This window comes from Sciurus carolinensis, chromosome 14 (assembly GCF_902686445.1).
Source record: "Sciurus carolinensis chromosome 14, mSciCar1.2, whole genome shotgun sequence".
NCBI classification, from domain to species: Eukaryota; Metazoa; Chordata; class Mammalia; order Rodentia; family Sciuridae; genus Sciurus; species Sciurus carolinensis.
The window spans coordinates 26,334,571-26,357,887 of NC_062226.1; the positions used below are offsets into that span (position 1 = coordinate 26,334,571).

The 23,317-nt window shown below is 37.4% G+C and overlaps 1 non-coding gene across 1 annotated transcript; it reads left to right on the forward strand.

The window, feature by feature from the left end:
- Window positions 1–2,037: 2,037 nt before the first annotated feature.
- Window positions 2,038–2,144, forward strand: LOC124965100 (U6 spliceosomal RNA). The gene has a single exon (XR_007105104.1). It is a non-coding gene; the product is annotated as a U6 spliceosomal RNA (small nuclear RNA).
- The last annotated feature ends 21,173 nt before the right edge of the window (window positions 2,145–23,317 follow it).

Genomic DNA, 23,317 nt, shown 5'->3' on the forward strand with positions numbered 1-23,317 from the left:
TGCATTAAGCAGCAAGACAGGTTCATGTGCATTCCCTCTGTCACGCTGCATTTTTTAAGTAAAAGAAAATTTTAAAATATGGAAGTCGAGGGTTGTTTGTAATTCATTTTGACTGATGCTGTTGCACCTAATGCAATATTTAGCTGCTTTCCTTGTTTAGAAGTCTGAGAACAGCAGTGATCCTCAAAAATAGTCTTCATCTATTGTATTGCAAGATGGATGGAGAAAATTTTTTCCACATAGCAACAATGATTACATTTGAATTTATATAGCACCTGTCTCTGGAAAACCTCAGAGAGACTTTGAGAATATTTTTCATTCCTCATTTTAAGAAGCCTGTAAGGCCAGTTAAAGAGGTTCTTCTGCCATGTAGTCAGTCAGATTGTGACACCCTCACCTGGCCTCCTGATTTCCTAAAGTTTCTTGAATCAGTTGTTTCACTGCCAAAGCCAAGGTCACCCCTGACCCAGGCACCAACGAACAGCACTGATGTATTGAGTCCCTGCAATTTGAACACATTAGCAGCTCTCTCATGAAAGCAAAGGCAAGAAAAGACCCTTGTCATCTGTTCCAGGATCAGAGTCAATATTGAGGATGATCAGAGAAGAGGTTTACAAATATGGAAACAGGAAATCTAGAAAGAAACTCAAAGTGCTAGATTGGAATTGGAAACACAGAAGTAAACTCAGTATTGTTTTCAAACATATAATACATAGATGTACAAATAAACATAGATGCATGTTATGTACATAAGTGTATGCCTATGTGTCAGTACATTATATCCACTCCTATGTTTCTTCCCTCCATCTACAGAAAGGTACTGGAAAAAAGGCTATCTAGCAGCACTGTAGGAGCTGAACTCCCATATCTCACTTTCAAAATAGAATTTTTCCACTGAAGGGAACCAAGGCCTCATGGAAGAAGGGTTGGTTTCCAAGTTGGGACAGGAAGAGTGGAAGATGAGCCCCAAACATTTTTGGCAATAGAATGTAGAAAGGTGTGATAAGAATATAGGAATAATTCCAAAGGAAATAGGAGTCAGATTGAAGGGACTCCTACTGACTGAATCTGGGAAAGTTTAAGCATCAAAATAAATAATGATCGTAACAGTTTACCACCTGTTGTATAAAGTAGTGATCCTTGAATCCCTACTGAGGAAAGAAAGAGAAGAAAGCAGGATGGCAGGAAGGAAGGGAGGGAGGGACAGAGAGACAGAGGGAGAGAAGCCTTAAGCCTTCCTTAAACACCAATAAACTGATGGGCGATGTAGAGGAAAGGAGAAGATAGGAATCATTTGACAGCCAGCGTGGTGGTGGTACTCCAGGCAGAAATGAACAGGTGACAAAGCAGGTGGGTCAAGTTTTGTTGAAGTATGATATGCTGGTTAGTTTGTGTCTGTGATAAAATCAGTCACAAAGATTAAAATGTAATGACTTTAGAGTAGGAAAACCTAACAAAAAGCAATTTGGGTACTCAAGGTTTGGCATCGCTAGGGGTTGGGTAGGTGACTTTAGATACCTCCTCATGAAATGTTTTGGTGTGTGTGTGTGTGTGTGTGAGAGAGAGAGAGAGAGAGAGAGAGAGAGAGAGAGAGAGAGAGAGGGGAAGAGCAAAAATATAACAAAAGTTTGGAATTGAGTAAAACCTGGGTTAAAAGGATACAGGCACTCTTTTTGCATTGCCTCTGCAACATTTCTGAAAGCTTAATAATTAGTTAATCATCGGAATTCATTTTATGAGATTAGGTGAACATATACTCCAGTCTGAAGTACTTCCAATTCCTCCAGCACTTTCACCCCAAATGTAATGATTAAAAGTGTTCTTTCCATATCAGCTACTTGTTTGTTTATTCAATACACATTTTAATGCATTTAGTTTAAGGTTCAAGGCATAGCTCAGATGATAAGAAAGGCAGAAATAAGATACAAAGCTTAAAAGTGAGAGAGAGAGAGTATATTTCATTGAGTAGTCAGGAGAAGCATCATAGAGAAGATGAGGTTTGAGATGAACCTTTCATGCTGGATAAAATGTGGTCAGGTGCTCACTTTGGCAGCAAATATACTAACACTGGAATGATACAGAGAATATTGCTATGATCCTTGGGCAAGGATGACATGGAAATTTTTGAAGCATTCCATAAAAATATGTGGTCAAGGAGAAGACATTCAAGGATTCAGGTTAGAGGAAGAAGATGTAACAATGACATGCAGATACAGAACCAGGGAGAGTGTTTGTATCAGTACTATTTAAATTGCTAGTGACAGAATTTCATTCCAGCTATTTCAGAAAACAAATAGGGACCTTAATGGTTCATGTAAAGGGAAAGTGCATGCTATGGTCTAGATATGAGATATCTCCCAAAATGTGTTGAGAGATAATACAAGAATGATCAGAGTTGAAATGATTAGATTATGAGAGTGTCAAACAAGTCAGTGAATTAGTCCACTGATATGGATTAATTGGGTGGTAATTGTAGGCTAGTGGGATCTGACTGGAGGAAATAGGTCATTGGGAGCATGTCTTTGGGTTTGTATTTTGTCCCTGTTGTGTGGAGTTCTCTGCTTCCTTTTTGCCGTTTCCTGAGCTGCTTTCTACTGCCATGACCTTCCACCATGATGTTCTGCTTCACCTCTGGCCCAGAGCTATAGAGTCAATCAACCATGGATTGTACTTCTGAAACCAGGAGCCAAAATATGCTTTTCCTCCTTTTTGTTCTTGTCAGATCTTTTGGTCACAATAATGAAAAACCTGACTTAAAGAGTGCATAAGCAGTGTAACTTCAGGTATAGCTAGAACCAGGTACTTGAAGACATGCTGTTAAAAATGGAGTCCATCTTATGACATTTGCTGGTAAATGAATAGATCGGGAGACTCATGCCAAGTGAAATAAATCAATCCCCAAAACCACAGGTTGAATGTTCTCTCTGATATGTGGATATTAACCTATAGCAAGGGGACTGGAAGGGTAGAATAGAAGGTCAGTGGATTAGACAAAGGAGAATGAAGAGAAGGGACCGGGGATAGGAATAGGAAAGACAGTGCAATGAATCTGACTTAACTTTCCTATATACATATATGAATATACCACAGTGAATTCAACCATCACGTACCTCCACAAAATGGGGTCTTAATTAGAATAAAACATTCCATGCTCATATAATTATATCAGAATGGACTGTACTGTCATGTACAACTAAAAGGAACCAATAAAAAAATGGAGTCCTTTTTCTTTCTCTGTGTCTTGGCTGTGTTTCCCTCTCTCTGCTTCAGTTTCATTCTCAAAATAACTTTCCCCAGTGCTAAGTTGCAGTTGATAGATTTAAGAATTTGGTGAAAAAAATGGTTTCTTATTTCCAATAGTTTCAAAAACAAAGTCCAGAACTCCACCATATTAGTTGAGCTTTGGTCATACGATGACTTAAGCATTGATCATTATAAAAAGAATGGAATGTTCTGATTGCCCAGTCTTGCCATGGATTCTTTCCTGGGGCTGGGAGGTGAGGTGGAACTTGAAGTAGTATTAACTCCCCTAGAACCATAAAACCCGAGGGGTCGAAGCAGTTTCTCAAAGGAAAACTCGAGTGTTACCAGAAGAAGAGAAAATGGGCATTGGCCAATCTAACCTTTACAATGTGTGTTTGGGGGACACCAAACAGTCTCAGTTAACTCTGACATGGGCAGTATTAAGGAGTATTGGGATTAAAGTGGGAAGCCAACTTGTGGCCATTGTCTTGAAGGCCTGAAATGTTAGACTGTGATCATGATTCTTTTTTTTTTTTTTGTTAATGGTTACAGCAGGGATTGACACAGTCTTTCTATAAAAGGCCAGATAGTAAATATTTTAGGCTGAGCAGGCCAGATGGTCTCTGCCACAACTATTTAACTCTGCTGTTGTAGTGGGAAAGCAGCCACAGACAATACGCAAACAAATGAGCATGGCTGTGTGCCAATAAAACTTTATTTACAAAAATAGGTGGTGATTTGGATTTGGCCTGTGGACTATAGTTTGCTGACCCTTGATTAGAGGAAACCATTGAAAACTTTGAGCCTACAAATTATATCATCAGAATTATTGCTTGGGAAGATGAACCTAGCTACTGAATGGAGAATGATTAGGGGGAATGGACTAAGAGTGGAAAGAAAGACTAGGAGACTGTTGGGATGGTCCACATGTTTGCAAGCTCAGGAAACAAATATAGCATTTGCAAGCCAAATGCACAGGGACTCTGGCCTCACACACTTCAGCTGGCACAGAGCTGGATCTGTCTGTTCTTAGCTGACCTAGATTCTCACCATCTTGCCAATTCAGCCACCTCTGAAATCCTATGCTGGAGTTTGTAAATCATCTCGGGAGTCTGATTATTCCTTTTCTTTGCTCTAGTGTTTTTGATTTTGAGAGCTAAGTCTGTACTATTTGTATGAGAGAGAAAAATCAATAGAAAGAAAAAGTTTAATAAAAAAAATACATTCTCCATTGACTTTAATTAACTTGGCCTTAGGTTTACAACTTTGGCAAGAATGGAATGAAAAAAAGAAGTTTTCACATCTCACCTTATATACCAAGCTATTTTAGAATAAAATCTCAAATTAAAATCCAAATGGATCAGCAATTTATTTTCTTGCAACAAGTTGAGGGAAAAAAATACAAGATATGTTTTCTTCTTATTCTTCTTATTGCATTCTTGTAGGATGTGACAAAGATGAGGCTGACACTTCTAGCCCCTGTGGGAAATGAGCGAGCACCAGAATCAGGCCAATGACTTATCTAAGTTGTGATATATGTAAGCCTGTTCTCTGGAATCAGATGGTCATAGCTTTGGTGTCTTCTGGTCTCATGACTTAAGACCCACAGTCTTTGAAACCTCTCTGGTCTTGCTTGTTTTGTCAACACCAGTGCTTTCTGCCTTGGGGTGTGGTTCTCTTCAGAGAAAGAATCATCAGAGTCTATGATGTGGGTCCCTGCCTCCTGCCAGGTGCCTGCAGAGAGCCCTGGATTGCATGGACAATTCATACAAATACACATCTGAGACTTTTCTGTCATATGAATGACTATTTAGATATGCATGTGTCTTAAATAGATGTAAACATGTATATTAGCCTAGTGTAAAGTACAAACACACACACACGAGAGGCTACACACTTTCCATAAAGTCATGTATGCATTCAGTTGCATAATAGATACATGAATGAACATCTAATACCATAGTGTACCATAGAGACACAATCAAACTGCCACACAAATATTGCACATTATTTTCTCTATATGTCTACAATGAATATTTAGACAATAAAAACACAAGTAGAACTACAGATATATTTAAAATTAAAAATAAAAAAATGTCCAGGTATGTGTATGATGCACACATGCACAGCATCTGCATGTATCTCTGTGCATCGTAGGAGCAGGTCCCCTTCCTCTCTAGCTGCACTCTCTGCTGCTCTAATACTCTTGTCTTCCAAATTATATTCCAAGCCTTTCCCTGCTGTTCCACAAATGGCAGGTACATTCCCACCTCAAGATCTTTGCACTGCTTGTTCCCTGTAAAGAGAACACCATTCCTAGCAGATCTCAAATTCTCTATTTCCTCTTGTCCTTGAAGTCTCTGTTCAGACACCAGCTTCTTAATGAGATCTATGTAACAACTCTTGTCACTCAGTTAAAACTGTACCCACCCACTGCAGTCCATGTCCCTGATCTGTCTTACTCCATTCCAGCACTTTTCACTAAGAGATCATTTGATTAATTTATTTATTGTGCTTGATTTTTACCTTTACACCCACTAAAATGAAATTGCTAAAGTTGGGCAGGGCTACTTGATTTGTTCACTAACGTACTGAAAGCTATTAGAACAGAGTCTGGCTCATGGTAGACACTTGGTATATATTTTTGAATGGACGAATGAATGAATTAATCAGTGGATACACCCATATATTATATAATATCCATATATGTATGAGAGTATTTATTTATGTATTTATTTTTGTATCATATCTATATACCAAAAATGACATTATTCTTATCTATCAACAATTATCCAGGTGTAATCTGAGCATTTGCATACACATATTCAAAGAAAATAAAACATTTGCAATGGTGTATGTGTGTGTGTGTGTGTGTGTGTGTGAAGTATTTGCTCTTGCTGAATGTGTTCAGCAACTCACTAGGATGAGGAAAGGGAAGCTGGGTCTAAGTGGTTTCTGGGGCATCCCAACTATAGGAAACTATCATTATATTCACTATCTAGTTTTAGAAACGAGGCTACATTGGACACTGGGCGGTAGATTTTGGATTTTGAGACCTAAGTGGATTCCCAGGACCTAAAGTTCAGGAATTCTGTCTGCTACTAACTGCTATAACAAACTGGCACAGCATTTTGAAATTGAAAACCTTGCTATAAAGTAAGGTAGAGGGACAAGGCAGAGTCGTTTTTACTCCCTTGGACCTGGGCTCAGACATGTCTTTCAAGATTTCCGTCAGGCTCATCCTGGGAATACGAACTAGAATTAGATGGGAACTTTGAAGTCAGAATCCACAACTTTTGGAGATTGGAGAAATCATAAAAAGTCACATGCTCTTTTCTCTGTTCTTGCCTGCTATCTGTTGGATGTCTGTGTTCTCCTAAATTCGTAACTTAATCCCCAATGTGGTGGTATTTGGAAGTGAGGACTCTGGGAGGTGATCTGGTCATGAGGGCTCTGCTCCCACAAATAGGATTAGTATTCTTGTAAAAGAGGTCCCAGAGGGGTCCCTTATCCCTTCTGCCATGTGAGAAGATGCCCATTTATAGGCCAAGAAGCAGGTCCTATCTGACACTGAGTCAGACGGGCCTTAATTATGGACTTCTCAGCCTTCATAACTATGAGAAAAACTTTTCTGATATTTATAAGATACTCAATTGATAGTATTTTGCTATAGAAGCTCAAGTGGACTAAGACATCTCCATTAGTAGTATCCGTGTGTATGCGTGTTGTGGGGAGGTATGGGGTAGGGGAAAATTTTAGAGAAATTTTTATTTTTCACTGATAGTACAAAGAAACAAAGTTCAGATCTGAGCTTCCATAGCAGTTGGATACAGAGTTCATTCTGAGACTCAGAAACCCCTGAGACCCCTCGAGACTCCTTAGGGACTACCAAAAATGAAATTGTCCTTCTGGGCTTTCTTATTGCCTGTAACTCCTCTGTAGTGATAAGGAAAATTTCCAGTTCCAAATCTCTTTCACATCCCTGTTCTCTGACCTAAAAACATCTTTAAAACATTACTGAGCGATACCTATGAGGTGACCATAACATTTTTTTTCTCCAAATTGAGATACTTCTGAAAGTAAAGGGAGTGCTATTACTAGTTATTTCTCTCCTTGTTCTTCCTTCTCCTTATGTTGCTTTTCTTCCTTCTTTATTCTCATTACTGTTGAGTACCTGCTTTGTGCCATATAACATGCAGGTTCTTCCTGAGAAATACAGTGATCTGCAAAAATGACACTATGTTTGGTGCACACGTCTGTAATTTCAGTGACTCTGGAGGCCAAGGCAGGAGGATTGTAAATTTAAGGCCAGCCTTAGCAACTTAGCAAGGCCCTGAGCAAAGTAGGGAGACGCTATCTCAAAAATTAAAAACCAAAAATGACTGGGGATGTGGCTTAGTGATAGAGCATCCCTGGGTTCAATCCCTGGTACAAACAAACAAATAAACAAACAAACAAACAAACAAACAAAAAACCAAGCATGACAACAACAACAAAACCCCACTATGTGTCCTCACGGAGCACATGAGCTTTGTGAAGGAGGACGATGTTGACACATTCTTTCAACACATAGTTCTTAAGTGCATACTACATGTCTGTTGCTGTTTTAGACATGATGGATTCTGTAGAGACCAAAGTAAATAAAATTCCTGTCTTTGTGGAACTTAGAAATAGACATAAATCACTACATAGTTGCAAACTATGACTAATTCTTTGAAAGAAAGGTGTATAATTCTAGGAAAGTTGAATAGCACCCAGTCCTACTCTGGCAGTGGGAATGACTCTACTAAGGAAATGGTGCTTAGGTGCAGATGAGTGTAAGTGTCCACTAGACAGAAAGGAGTGGCAGGGGAGAGACAGGGAAGAGCATGTGCTTGAGGCAGAAAGACACATAGTATCTTCAAGGAACCAGAAGACACAGTTGCAACTGAAGAACAGGCTCAGAGATACAGTGTGCAGGTGGGTGGGTAAAACGGGATGAGTCTGGAGGAGGAACAGAACAGACCTCATAGATGTTCTGAGGCTGGGGGAAGACGCTACTTCCACTGGCTGCCTGGGAAGGTGGTAAGTGCTGATGTAGATCCTGGGGTATTGAAGCATGGTGGAGGCCACCAAAGCAGCTGCAGAGAGTGCTCAGGAAGATGAGCTTGCATCATAATCTCACATACAACCTTCCTGTGTGGTCACACACAGAAAAGGAAGTGGCAGTGAGTGACAACTGGTGGGACAGAGGAGGTCTGTGGTCATGATAAAGAGATGTGGTTTCAGATGAACTGGTGTGGACCAGGCCAGCAGTACTGTTTATATTCATGCATTTACTTAATCATATTTATTGAGCCATTACAATGAGCCAGAAACCCGGATAGGCATTGAAGAATTAACCATTACCACAATAAATGGTATTTATGTCAAAAACAAAATTGCACTTTACTTGACAAAATATGTCTATGCACTGTACTTTAAGAAAGATAATGAAAACTCTAGTTCTGACAAAGAATAAGGACTTTAGACATCAGATCCCATGAGGAGAGTTGACGATTTTCTAATCTCCACAGAAGAACATGCAGGAGTAGTTCTGCTTTATTTAGGAGATGGAACTTGAAGCCAGGGATGAGAGTTGTAGGGAGATCTATTTTGGTTTAAAAAATAAGAAGACAGACTGTTTCATGCATAGAAGGACCTGGGCTTCTAATTCACAGTAAGGTCCTTATTCACAGAGTGCATAAAGTTTAACCTCATAACCACCCATTACAAATAGGAACTATCTAAGAACTGCCTATAAGGGAAGGAAGATGGGCTAGAAATTGCCAGTCTCCTAGGGGACACAGACATATATGCATGTGGCACACAAAGGAAAACCCAAGAGTGGGGAACACGAGGTAGTAAGATTAGTTGTGCAACATGGAAAGCTGGAGCTGTCTGGGTGTAGCCTGGGTCACAGAGCTCTGGCAGGTAAGGGAATGTACTCTCAATTTGGGGAACAGGAAGAGTAGTCTGGCAGGATGTTCTGCTACTCCATCAGTTCCTGGTCAGGTGGTCAGTGGGAATCAAATCTTGATTTGACACTTGTCTACTGTAAACTTCTTTGGTTTTAAACCTCTGATTTTATTAGCTAATGTTTAAGCAAGTAGATTCTGCTTCTTAATGAAAATCTGTTGATAAAGTTCATTGGAGGTTTTTGTTATTCTTAGGACTTAATCCAAGGCCAGACCTTGTGAAGGAAATATATTCCAAAATTGGTTTGGGAAGACAAAGTCCTCCATCCTTATCAATAGAGATTTGGCAAGAATAAGAATTACCTTGTTAAGAGGATTTACTATTTATGTGCTAACTTTAGATTCTTTGATGACAGTAGCTATTTCTTCAATTATCTTCATTTTTGAAATGAGAAACATGATGTTCAAAGAGGAAACAGTAGTTTTTCAATGTCCCACTGAGGAACTTGTGTTTGTCAGCATAGATAGGATTATGTGGCAATGACAACCCCCAAATCTTTGGGACATCAAATAATAAAAGTTTAATTTCTTCTCATGCTACTTAAGTGTGAGATTGAGAGTCTACTTGGGAGACCTGCACTGTTGTGTCATGGTCCCTATTCTGGGTCCCAAGCTGACTCGGCAGTTAGAATTGAAATATTGGCTATCAGCAAGGCAAAACAAAAAGGAGAGGCATCTGCTCTTACCTCTGCGGCAGAGTTGACTTAACTGACTTGAGCTCATATTTTACCGGCCATATTTAGGCCACTGCTAACTTTAAGTGGGTGAAAAATTTGCTCCTGCTATGTGCCCTATAGAAAGAACTGGGTTATCTTTATAGCCTTAGTGACTAGCAAAGTGCCAGGGATAGGATTTCAGTGCCTCAAAAAAATCTACATCCTTTCTACTGAGCTCATTGTCTCGATGTTAAGTGTGAAATCAGGACTAAGATGGCCATAATCAATCCAACTAGCTGGAAAATTCTTTCATTGCTTTCTTGACACTCCTCTTGGTCTCTTGATTTTTTTTAAGAAAAATTTTCCCAGAGTATAGTCTTTTGGACCTAACATAAGTTAGTTTCTGCTTTCATATTGCAGTGTGGTTTGGCAGAGAGACACAAAGACTGAGCTCTTGTGAGAAGGTTTAACTATTATAAACCTTGTTATGTTTTCCTAAGTGAATTGTTCAAAGATTTACCTGGAACATAAATCCAAAGGAATGATAGCTATTCTCTCCACAGAGGAAACACATTCCATCTACACTAAAACACACTTCCACCTCCACCACCAACTTGCTCACAAAATCTGGAAATATTGTCCCTGACTGTTCTCAAATGCCATCTATATGGACATTGACTTTAAGAATCTCTGGCTTGGGTTGCTTTGCTTTGAGATATTTTTCAAATAACCTGAACTACTGCAGACAAGAGAATCCTAGATTTCCTCATTTCTCCAAATTAGCCCAACAGTCTTAGCAGCATCAGCAGTGAGAGAAGTACTGACAGCTAAAAGAGAGAAATTAGATGTTTGTTGTGAACTTGCACAATAAAAATAATAAATAAGTAGAAAAACAACAGTAATTCCCAGCCAAAACAAAAAATGTAAATGGCAATGATTTTAATGGAAACTTCTCTTCCTCTGAACCCAGAACTTGTAACCAGAGAACTTCTGATCTATATCCTTTTTATTCTTTTGTGCTTTGAATATTGTAATTGTCTAGATAGGGCAGGAACTTAGAATTATCAAGTTGATAGATGATATGTGTCCTCATTATACTTTGGTCGATGGAATCTTGTGACCCAAAACCTGTTGGGTTGGAGGAATAGGAAACATAAACTATTCGGAGCCAGTGCTAGATGGACTACATACATTAACCCATTTAATTCTGTTATTTCTATAGATTGTTACTCTCCAATAAAAGGGGAAAATGAGCATCGAAGAGATTAAGGGGGTTGATTAGGGCTAACAAAAATTCAAACTCAGATTTGTAGGGTTTTTTTTTTTTTTTCCTCTCCACACACTGCTACCTTGTGCTAGATATAGGACTTATCCTCAAGAGGGATGTCCAACTATTTAATCAAAATGTAATTTGCTGATGACATACCAACAAGGGATAATTTCACCATGCAAGGTGGCTCAATCCATTGAATGTGACTGAAATTTAAGTAGTAGATTTTGACATTCTAGATTCAGGTGACCATTTGCTATAGAGAAAGAACTCCTGTAATCTCCACATGGGTTCCTTTATAGATGCAGTGCACAGCCTACATAACTGTATGTGGTACTTTTGCCTGAATAAATGGATAAGAAGTATGGGCAGAATTTAGCTTTCCATTGATGGTAAAATTCAGAACTAGTCATGTGCCAGGGCTCATCCAGGCCTCTTGGGTTGAGAATTGGGATCCATTTCCAACAAGAATTAAGAGGTAATTAGGAAAGAGAGTCAAAATTCCTTCACACACTCTAAGTAAACATATGCAATATGAGGACCCAACATTTTAAATTAGATAAACCATGGCTAAAGATGGGCATGTTCAATAACTTAGAATTGCAAATCTGCAAATGAGACAATGGCCAAGAAAGACTACTTGCTAAGCATCTTGGACCTGGTGATAACTGATATTAATCTTGAAGGACATGTGTGAGTTAACCAAGAAAGTTTGGGAAAGACCCACTTCAACAAAAGTGAAACATATGTACAGAAAACATAGACATATAGAAGGGAATACCACCCCCTTCCCAAGAATAGATAGTTCAGTATGGCTGAGAAGACACTGGAAAGGCTGGAGGAGACAGACCTTGGAGGACCTTTCATTCTATGCAAAAGAACTCAAATTTTATCCAGGGGCAGCAGGAGTTCAAATCCATGTTTTAAAAAAGGACTAGTATCATCAGATTTGTGGTTTATGTAGGCACACTGGCTATGGAAGACTGTTGGGGATAGAAGAAACACAGATAGGGACAGGGAGACCAGTTAGGAAATCTAGTCCCAAAATGGAGTAGGGTAATGGGTCAGAAGAGAAAGAGAAGAACAAAAAAGGTATTTGAGTAATAGTCCCATAAGACTTAGTGATTCACAGGATGTGGGTTGGGGCGGGAGTAGAAGAGTCAAAGATGAATCCCACATTTCCCACTTGGGAGAGTATGAGGGAGGTGGTACACTTAGGCAAATGAGGAATAGAGGAGGAGGAAGGAGTTGGGGATGGAGGGAGGGAATGGGGTAAGTTTAGTTGGGATGTGCTAAGCTTCACTGGGGACCTATGGTGGGAATGTACCATAGGAAGCATGCTTATGAATTGTTGTCCATGGGAGAACTGTGGGGATTTGCATCTCCAAGACAGAGTTGGGACTCATCCAAGCATAAGCCGTGGTGGAAGCCACAGCAGTGATGAGATCATCCAGGAAGAGCATGCAAACTGAGATGATGGCCTAGGACGTGACCCCAGGGAATACCACCGTGTGTGGTGTGGGCAGACACAGAGAATGCTGGTGAAGGAGGTATAAAAGGAATGGTCAGAGAAACAGGAAAAAGGCCAGGGAAGCAAAGTATCATGGAATGCCAAGGGTTGGGGAGGAGAGAGAGAGAGAGAGAGAGAGAGAGAGAGAGAGAGAGAGAGAGAGAGAGAGAGAGAGGGAAAGAGGAAGTCAAGTGAGGAGCATGCAACACAAATGTTACAGAGAAAATAACATAAGGACTAAACAGTTCAAAGTGAAGGCTTTAGGGAGTGAAAGTCAGACTATAGGGAATTAATTCAAGGGACAAATGGTAGACAGTTAGTTATAGGCCATTCTGGTCTTTCTAACCTGAGTATAAGAAATCTTTATTAAATTTAAAAGAACCATGTAAATTCCCACATGATAGTGATTATCTATTTTTCAGCTAACAGTTGCCCCTTGAAATCCCTCTGTCTTCTACCGTGTGTTTTCTTCCAGAAGTCTGGAAAGTCCCAGCCTAGAGGCTACAACTCAGGATCTTTCTCCTTTGAGGAAGAGTCCATAGAAAGAGAAAACACAAGTGAAGATCATATTTAAATATTGTGTGTCTTCTCCCTTAAACGGAAGAGAATGGGGCATACTCATGCAATAGTAGCAATGGATAATTTTGTTATCAGTGAAGCCTGAGAGGAGCTTACCTGTCATTCCTGCAGTTATTCCAGACGTGAGAGGGAGATACTATTACTTGTGTTCCTGCTTCCTGTCCAGTAAGTTGAAGTGGAAAAATCGGTTTCCAAAAGTGTCACTTATTATTAATAACTATGTAAAAATAAATGAGTTCGACTTCTATTGATAAAAAGTCATGCATTTAGGTTTGTTAAGAAGTAACACTATATAGACAGTGCTGATTTCAAATGAGCTGAATGTGTAAGTTGTTTTAAGAGAAGTTTTAGTGATAAAGTCTTTTATTTGGCGGAGGGTACTGGGGATTGAACTCAGAGGCACTTGACCACTGAGCCACATCCCCAGTTTTATTTAGTATTTTATTTAGAGGCAGGTTCTCACTGAGTTGCTTAGCACCTCACTTTTGCTGAGGCTGGCTTTGAACTCAAGATACTCTTGCCTCAGCCTCCTGAACCCCTGGAATTACAGGCGTGCACCACCATGCTGGCAGTCATAAAGTCCTAACTACACATTTTGGAAAAAGAATCATTGTCATTTTTATCTGACTTTGGTTATTCTTGGAAAATCCATGGAAATAGATTAGGAACAAGAAAATATTGCTCCCTGTGCCATCACTATGCATCAGTTTGTGAAGGATACAGCTGAGAAGCAGATGTCCTCCTTGGGCAAAGTGATTAAACAGTTGAGCTTCAGTTTCTTCATCCTCCAATGGACAGAATGACCCTTACCTTTTAGGATTGTGTAGAAGGTTAGAACATTAGCTCTCTACCTGGAACATGGGAGGTATCCTATGATGTCAGCTCTAGGAGAGGCTTAGCTTGTGATCAGTTACTTGTTGTAAAGCGAAAGTCTCAGCTTTATAATAGAGTGATGAAATTTAGCATCGCAAATCATACAGCAGCCCGACATCATGTGCTTTATGACAGAATGTGAAATACTTAGCATCACCGTTAAAGTATTCTTCCAAAAAAAAACCCCATATTTAATCTGAATCTTATCAAGTTTCTAGTCTTAACTTTTTAGATTAAAGGAAACACAGGTAATTGAGGAAAGAGCTAAATCACATCACTAAGAAACCATGAAACAAATACTGGATGTGTATGTACGAGAAGGCAACTGACCTCTCTTCCAATAGTCAGTGTCATGAAAAGAAAATTCAGGTGGGAGAGATTGCTGTGCAGTAAGAAACAAAGCTGTAACAGTTAGACTCATGAATTCTCACCTGAAAAAAGTTGTACAAAATATAATGTGATGTCAGTTAGGAAAATTTTGAATATGGGCCAGTTATTCGATGATATAGGGAATTGCTATTAATTTTCTGGTTAAAGTAATAGGACTGAGATTATGTACACTAATGCTTTAATTTTAGAAGTTATAGGTCAAAACACTTAGCCATAAAATGTCATAATGTGTCTAATTTACTTTGAATAAAAATATGAATACAGTATATATATATATATATATATATATACATAGAAGTATGAAGCAAATATGACAAGATATGACTCTAGATGGTGAGTATGTGAGTGCTTATTGTATCATTTTAAAACTTTTCTGTATGCTCAAAATTTTATTATGCTTGAATATTTAATAAATAAGAAGAAAAATGGAAAGAAATCACTTAGTAAGATAATGACAACCAAATTGATTTCATTAAAAAGTAGCAAATTCAGCAGCAAGATCTGAGTGCAACATCCATATCATTTGGTAAGTGTTTATGCTGATGGACTGCTGCAAAGAGAAGATGTTTATAACAACAGGGTTATCATACTATAAGACAATTCATAAATGATTTAACAAAGATGTTTGGCAAGCCAAGGATTTATCTAGCAACAACTTGGATTTCCCAAATTTGCTCAGTTTACAGATACTGAAAACCATCAAGGTGACAAGTCTCTTTGCTCCTCTTTTGGAGAGGAGTGTATGTCTGTTTCTCTTTCCATTTTTCTATTTTTTGATTCTGATCATTGGGGCAAGAGTGAGTAGAAAATTTTCATTCATCCATCTATCCATTTATCTGTGATTAATTCACACTTGTCACTGAGCTCTGGGGATTCAGAGATGGACCCAGTACCACCCCTGCCATGAGGAACAGCACAGCATATAAAACAGAAAAATTAAGAATTTTGGATTTCATTCCAAAAACAATAGGAGTTTTAAGCAAGAAAGCAACGAGCTCAGATTTATGTTTGGAAAAACTCACTTTGGCTCCTGGGTGGTGAGACAGGGAAAGCAATTCTATGTCTGAGGCTGTGTCTGGGGTCCACAGAGAGGACCTGGGCTGGAGGGGGAGTACAGTCCGGAGTTGTTGGTAGAGTAGATGAGAGGATGTGGGAGGTGAGGGAAAGTTGAGAATGAAGCCGGGCACCTGGCTCTAGGCTTGAAGAGCTGAGTTGAATGGTGGTGTCACCAATGCAAATGGAAAAGCCTAGGGGAGGAATAACTGGGTTGCAGGGTAGGATATGGCAGCAGAGTTCTGTTCTGCTCATATTATTAGGGTGGCAAATTAGACACCCAGAAGAATAAATCAAACAGGGAGTGGGCTGTATGAGCTACAGTATAGTATTCACCCTGCTAATATCATGAATTTGAATTAATTTGTCAATATCCACTAAGAAAGTAGAAAATGCATAAGCTTTAGGACTCAGAAATTCTGCCTCCAGGGCTTAGCTGCAGAAATTCCTGCACATGTACACCAGGAGACCTAAACAAAGACGTTCATTGCAATATCGTTTAAAATAGAGAAGAATTGGAAACAAATTTCTATCAGGAGAAGAATGGATATATAAATTGTGTTTTATTCCTATGATAGAATTCAAATTCAGCTGTAAAATGCACTACATCCATATGGATTATATCTCATATATGAGTATATCTCATAAACATGATATAGAATGGAAGAAAAGTTACAGAATGATATAGACAGTATGACAGCATTTAAAAAATGTAGTGGCACTTATACTCATAGATGTAATAAAATTATAAACATATGAATAGGATATATACCAAATTCATGAATGTGGTAGCTTAGGGAGGGGAAAGAGGAATGGTCTTGGGAAGGTTTGACAAAAAGGACTACAACTTTATCTTCAATGCTTTAGTTCTTCTGATTAAATAAAGCAAAACCAACAGTAGCTGACCTGGCCAGGGTCTTTAACTGATCAAATGGACTTTGCTTGGTGTTATGTGGTCACACCATAGAGGAGTTCATCTTACAGAGTTCAGGTAAATCCTCAAGTCCTGGTAAGTGTTGGAACATCTGACCTTGCCAAGATGTGCATTAAACATGAACACACGTGTGCATGTTAAACAGCTTGCTGTTGTCTTTTACTAGAATTCAACAGAAAGCACATGTTGGATTTACTAACTAAAGTCACAAGTAGTTTCTGGATTTCAGTAATAATATTGAAGAAGGTTCAGATATGAGGTGTCCCCAAAAGTTCATGAGTGAGATGATGCAAGAAGGTTTAGAGGTGACATGATTAGAGAGTTTTAACCTAAGTGATTCGTTAATTCCTGATAGGGATTAACTGGGTGGTAACTGTAGGCAGCTGGGGTGTGGCTGGAGTAGGTGGGTCACTGGGGGGTGTGACTTTGGGGGGGGATATATTTTGTCCTTGGTAAGAGAAATTCCTCTCTCTCTCTCTGTCTCTGCTTCCTGGTTTCATGTCCTAAGCTGCTTTCCTCCTCTGCCATGATGTTCTGCCTCATCTAGGACCCAAAGCAACAGAGTCTACTATTTGTGAACTGAGACCTCTGAAACTGGACTGCAGATAGACTTCTTCTCTAATATTGTCTGGTCAGGTGTTTTGGTCATAGCAGTGAAAAAGCTGAATAAAACAGAGGAGGAGGTAAATCTTTCTCACAGAAGCTCTAGATAACACCAGTCATTTACACAGAGGGTTCCTGGTTGTGATAATATCAAGGCTGTGAAATGCACCCCAATAGAATGCCAAGGACTGCTAAAATAGAAGAGGTGTCTTGATATTTCGATTGTCTCATGATGTAAAATGGGCCATCTTTAAACTGTTACAGAATAAATGGAGCCCCAATCAATATTTCACAGTTCAAGTAGTTGAATTTTATACTTTCATGGTCTTATTTTTGTTTGTTACAGTTGCATTTGATTTCACTTAAGAATATCAGACTAGTGTGACAGCAGATCGGGCTGGGTATAATATGGTGACGTTGTTGGGATGAGAGTGGTGAAGACTGGTGGATTCTACCCTGTTTCCCTCTTTCTCCATAGGACATTACTCTCAGAAAAATATGATAAATGTATATCTAATATTAACCTTCATACATATAAGGCTGCTTTCTTTTTTATTTTTTATTTTTCTTTATCATTTCCTTCCTTTTACTGTTTTTAGGTTTAATTTGCCTTTTCTTTGAGTTTCTTAAGATGAAAATTTAGGGCTTTGGTTATTAATCTTCCTTATTTTCTAATATATTATTTAGAAGATATACATTTTCTTCTAAGCAATGCTTCATTTTCATTCTGCAAATTTGGTATGATGTGTTTTACATATCATTTGGTTTGATATACTTTCTAATTTCCCATGGAACTTCTTTGACTCATAAGTTATTTAGTTTATGATATATGTTGTCTAATTCTAAAATATCTGGGAATTTTCCAGTTATATTTTTGTACTAATTTCAAATTTAATTATATGTAGAGAACATATTTAATGTTTTCTATCCTTTAAATTACATTGAGGATTATCATGAGTATATGATATGTCTTGGTGAATGTTCTTTTTCACTTTGAAAAAAAGTATTTTCTGCACTGACTGGTTGAAAAGTTATAAAAATGTCCATTAGATTGGTTGTTAGTGTTTATATCATCTATGCCCTTACTAATTATTTTGTATACTATTCTATCAGATACATTTTTAATAAAATGTCTACTTAATCTTGACTTTATTCCATTTAGTTTGTCATTTTTCATTTTATATATTATGAAGCTTTGTTAATATACATGTAGTCATTTCATGCTATATTGTCTTCTTGGTTAATTGACTAAAATTATTATAAAGCTTTTGTTCACCTCTGAAGATACTCTATTTTAAAGTTTACTATTAATATATACATTCCAACTTCCATCTAATTAGTGTTTGTGAAATTCATACTTTTACAATTTTTTACTTTTAAGTTATTCACATTTTTATATTTAAAGTCTTATAGATATTGTATAAGTGTATCAAGCTTTTTTAAAATACAGTCCCATAGTCTCTGCCTTTTAATAGGGTATATTTAGTCCATTTATATTAAATATACTATTAGATGGTTGGTACTAACTGCACTACCTTATTATTTATTTTATGTATGTTATTTTTGTTTGTTTTACAACATTGGTTAACTCAAACCTTTTATAAATAATTCCATTGTAATATCTATTCGTTTTAAATTTATACCTATTTAAATATTTTTGTACCATTTTATAAAGAGTCTAATTACATTTAACCTTCCATCCTTTCTCCTTTTGTTGTCAAATCTTCTACATCTACCTATATTTTGAAGCCAATATATTATAATTTTTGCATCAAGCAATTTTTTAAAATAAGCAGGGGAAAAATAGTGCTTATTTATAAAATACTTACCATTATGTATATTTTTTATGAACATATTTGTAACTTATTTTTGTAAATCTGAATTTCAATTTGGTGTACCTTCCCTTTAGCCTGAAGAAACTTTATTTCTTTGTTTTGTGTTTTTGAGACAAATTCTCACTATGTTACTTAGTCTGATCTTAAACTTCTGGGCTCAAGTGACTCTCTTACATCAGTAATTTGAGTAACTGGTACTAAAGGTTCATACTTTCAGATTCAGAACTTTATTTTTCTTGTAGTGCATATCTGTTGGCACTATGTTCTCTTAGTTCTCATATATCAGAAAATATTTCATTTCACTTTATTTTTGAAGGTTATCTTTTCTGTGCATTAATTCTGCATCAAGGGATTTTTTTTCCCTTTTGCTTTTCTTTTATTAGTTTAAAGATACTTTTTTTTAATGTAAAGTCAGCAGTAAATCTCATTATTGCTACCTTCAGAGTAAATGCATTCTTTATTCTGATTGCTTTTAATGGGTTTTTAATCTTTGATTTTTCAAAAATTTGACTGTATTGTGTTCATGCATATGTGTATTTGTGCGTGTGCTTATTTCCTGGGTATTCATCAAGTTTATTCAATCTATGTGCTTATATGTTCATCTGCTTTATAAAACTTTGGAACATGTTTTCCAATTTGTTTTTATTCTCATAGTTCTCTCATGTTATTTCAGGTCTCCAATTATACTTATAATAGACCACTTGATATTTTCTCAAGTCACAGAGTATCTATTTATTTTTTTATTAGTATTTTTTTCTTTAATTTCTTCAGTTTGGCTACTTTCTATTCTTCTGTCTTCAAGTTCACTAATCTTTTCTTCTATAGTGCTCAGTATATTAATAAGAATAGCACATCTAGTAAATTTTTTGATTAAATTTTAATTATAGATCCTGTATTCTTCATTTATAGAATTTTTCTTTAACTTCACTTTACAAAATAATCCTTAATATCACTTGACTGAGATTCCCCTCTGTTTATTCATTATAGCCATTTTGTATTTTATAGCTTGAATGTACCTCTACTAGTGTTTTAAAATCTTTATCTATTAATCCAGTGTATGTATTATCTATTTTCTTTTTCTGTTTATTTCTCTCCTCCTCTCATTTATGATACCCATTTTCCTGACCCTCAGCATGTCTAACAAGTTTTGATTGTTTGGATTTTAGTTACAATGTTCAGAATCTGAGTTCTGTTATTTTTCTTCAAAACCTCCCTGGGTTTGTATGACTACATGTCTGTTACTAGAAGTCAGTTAATTTATTGACAGATCAGCTTAGTCCTGTCAAAACTCAGTTTTAGTTTAGGTAGGGGAAACTTTAAAATATTTTACTCTCTGGTTAAGGTAGTAGCCCTACCCCAGCATGTGTCACTTCTGAAGAACTTTGCTCGTGGCAGAGGTATTCACTGAGGACGTTCTACTCAGGGTGATGGTGAATTCAGTATCTGCAAGCACAGTGTGACTTTTGTAATCTCTGAGAAGTTCACTGCTTGCATGTAGTTGTTTTCTGCCAGTCCTAGTGGAATCTTGCCCTCTCCACATACAGATTAGTGTTTGGCCAAAAACATTGCAAATTTCTGGAGTTTCTTCTTAACACAGCTCACTTATCTCTAGTACCTGTATAGCAAAATCTAGCTGCCACAGAAGCTCTGAATTCTGATCTATATGTCTTTTATTTAGTGAGCCTGCTGCTTTCTGTTGGGACTCTGCTTCTATGTGCCAAAGTTTGAAAATATTCCAATGTAGAAACTCAGTATGAATGTGGAGCTCACTTTAGATATTTCCTGTTATCAAAATTATGTAACTCTGTGCTTTTTGTTGTCTATTTCTCAAAAACTTTTTCTTCATATATTTTTCACATTTTATAATTCCTTATTATATTATTAATATAATAAATATCCACACTACTTTACCGTGGCTGAACACCATGACTACTATAAAAGGTTACAAACATGTTACCAAACCTGTGTTATAAGGAGCATGCAGTGATTACAGACAAACACACATACAAGTACATGTACACATACATGTATGTGCATATTAATATATAAATATGTATGAGGTACAATGGTGTTCCTTATATGTTGTTTTGCTTTTCATAGTCAATCTGTGGTCAAATGTATAGACTACATACTAAACATATTAAATGGAAAATTCCAGAAACACACAATTCATAAATTTTATTTATTTATTTATTTATTTATTTTTTATTGATCTAAATTACACTGTAACATTAGGAGGAAAGGGGTCAGGAAGTCTGCATGCATGCACTACAGGCAGACATGTGGTTTGTAAATTGGAACTAAATCTTCTTCCTTTGGGGGAAATCAATAGGTAAGGCCTATTGTTATTTAGAAAGATGAACCAAATACCTAAATAATGATTTTAAAATGACTGTCCCTGGAGAATGGGGGAAAGGAAGTAAGTGACAGCAGGTTGTCATCTGTGCCAGACTTTATAGAATTCCTTGATTCTTTTTTAAAAAATTTATTTTTATTGTAAACAAATGGGATACATGTTGTTTCTGTTTGTACATGGAGTAACAGTATACAATTTGCATATTCATACATTGACATAGAGTAATGATGTTTGATTCATTCTGTTATTTTTTTCCTTCCCCCCACTCCTCCCACCTCTCTTTTCCCTCTATAGAGTCCCTCCTTCCTCCATTCTTGCCCCCCTCCCACCCCCCATTATGTGTCATCGTCCGCTTATCAGTGAGATCATTTGTCTTTTGGATTTTTGAGATTGGCTTATCTCACTTAACAGGATATTAAGGACTACATATTAAACATATTAAATGGAAAATTCCAGAAACACACAATTCATAAATTTTAAATCCCATGCTGTTCTGAGTAGCTTGATAAAATCTTGTGCCATCTCACTTTATCTCACTAGGGATGTGAATCATCCCTTTGTTAAGTGTGTTCAGGCTGTGCACTCCAGATTCAACCAACAATATGGCCCAACAGTCACTTAGTAGCCTTCTTGATTATTAGCTCAACTGCCATGTTATCAACATGCTTGTGCTCAAGTAACATCATGTCCATTATTTTACCTGATAATGACTCTAAAGTGCAGGAATAGTAATGCTGAGAGTTTGAGTACGCCAAAGAGAAATTGTAAATTACTTTCCATAAGTGAAAGTGGGATTGCTCTCAATAATGAAAGAACAAAAATTATATGCTGACGTCAAGAGTAAGTTACTTTGTTAATCTTTTATTATGCTAAGTGTATAAATTAAACTTCATCCTGGGTATAAAAGATTCAGTGCCATCTTCAATGCCAGGCATCCACTAGGGTTTTGGAACACACACTCTGCAGATAAAGGAGCACAACTCTAGGTGTGTGTGTAGATCTACTGACAGAGATAGAGAAATACACACACAAACGCCAATGCATTATTTTACATTTACCTCACTGTATTATTTCAGAAAGATGCTTCAAAGCAACTGTATTTATTCTTCACCTAATTTGAACCAATTTATAGGAGTAAAAGATAAAACTTCTCAACTTGGGAGAATTTTTGATGAATCATCCATAACTATAGGCTACTCTCTAGACCCTGATAGCTTTGTGTTGAACCTTCCTCACACTCTGGCCCCAATTATTACCAATTCATATCCTACCCCAGCCTCATACTCTTTATGGCCCCCAGTCATCTACATGAGATTTCATTATGCCCTGTCCCACCTCCATGTCTTGCATGTCGTCCTCCCTGACTGAATGTCTTCTATTCCTTCATGTTTCCCAAGAAAGCTGTTTTGCCTTTTCTGTAAAGATTGTCTATTATCCACCAGAAATACAAATTGTTCTTCCTCAGGTGTATTAAGTTGTTTTTATGTACCAACATCCCTACTTCCCATCCTCATTATACTACAAAATCATAGCCGGACTGTGTCACCTTCTGGTGCATCACTGTCACTTTCACAGTATTGGGTACATAGTAGGTTCCCAATGAGGGTCTCCTAATTAGAGGCATTAATGAATGTATGCCAGAGTGAAATGAAAACGAGGTACCTCTATTTTCTAATGATAATACTCTGAACCCCAGGACAGTGGAATCTAAAGACCAAGTCACATGCTTTCTAAGCTGTCCAACATCCATTCTTTGTCTCCTGGTTGCAGATCTGAATTGTATTATTTCTCAAAGGCTATTAAGAAGCCTTCAGAGAAAGCACATGAAATTACCTCCAGTGCTGGTTTGCAATAATGTCCTTTTGTTCTCAGATAGTCTCCAGTTGACAGCTATCAAGGTTGTTCTAATTTGTGTCAAACGGGCCATCTACAGGGAACATTTTGGAATGGGGAAGGTTCAGGAGATAGAAAAAAAAGTAATGAATATAAAGTGTAAATGCCATAGTAAAGTAATAGAGA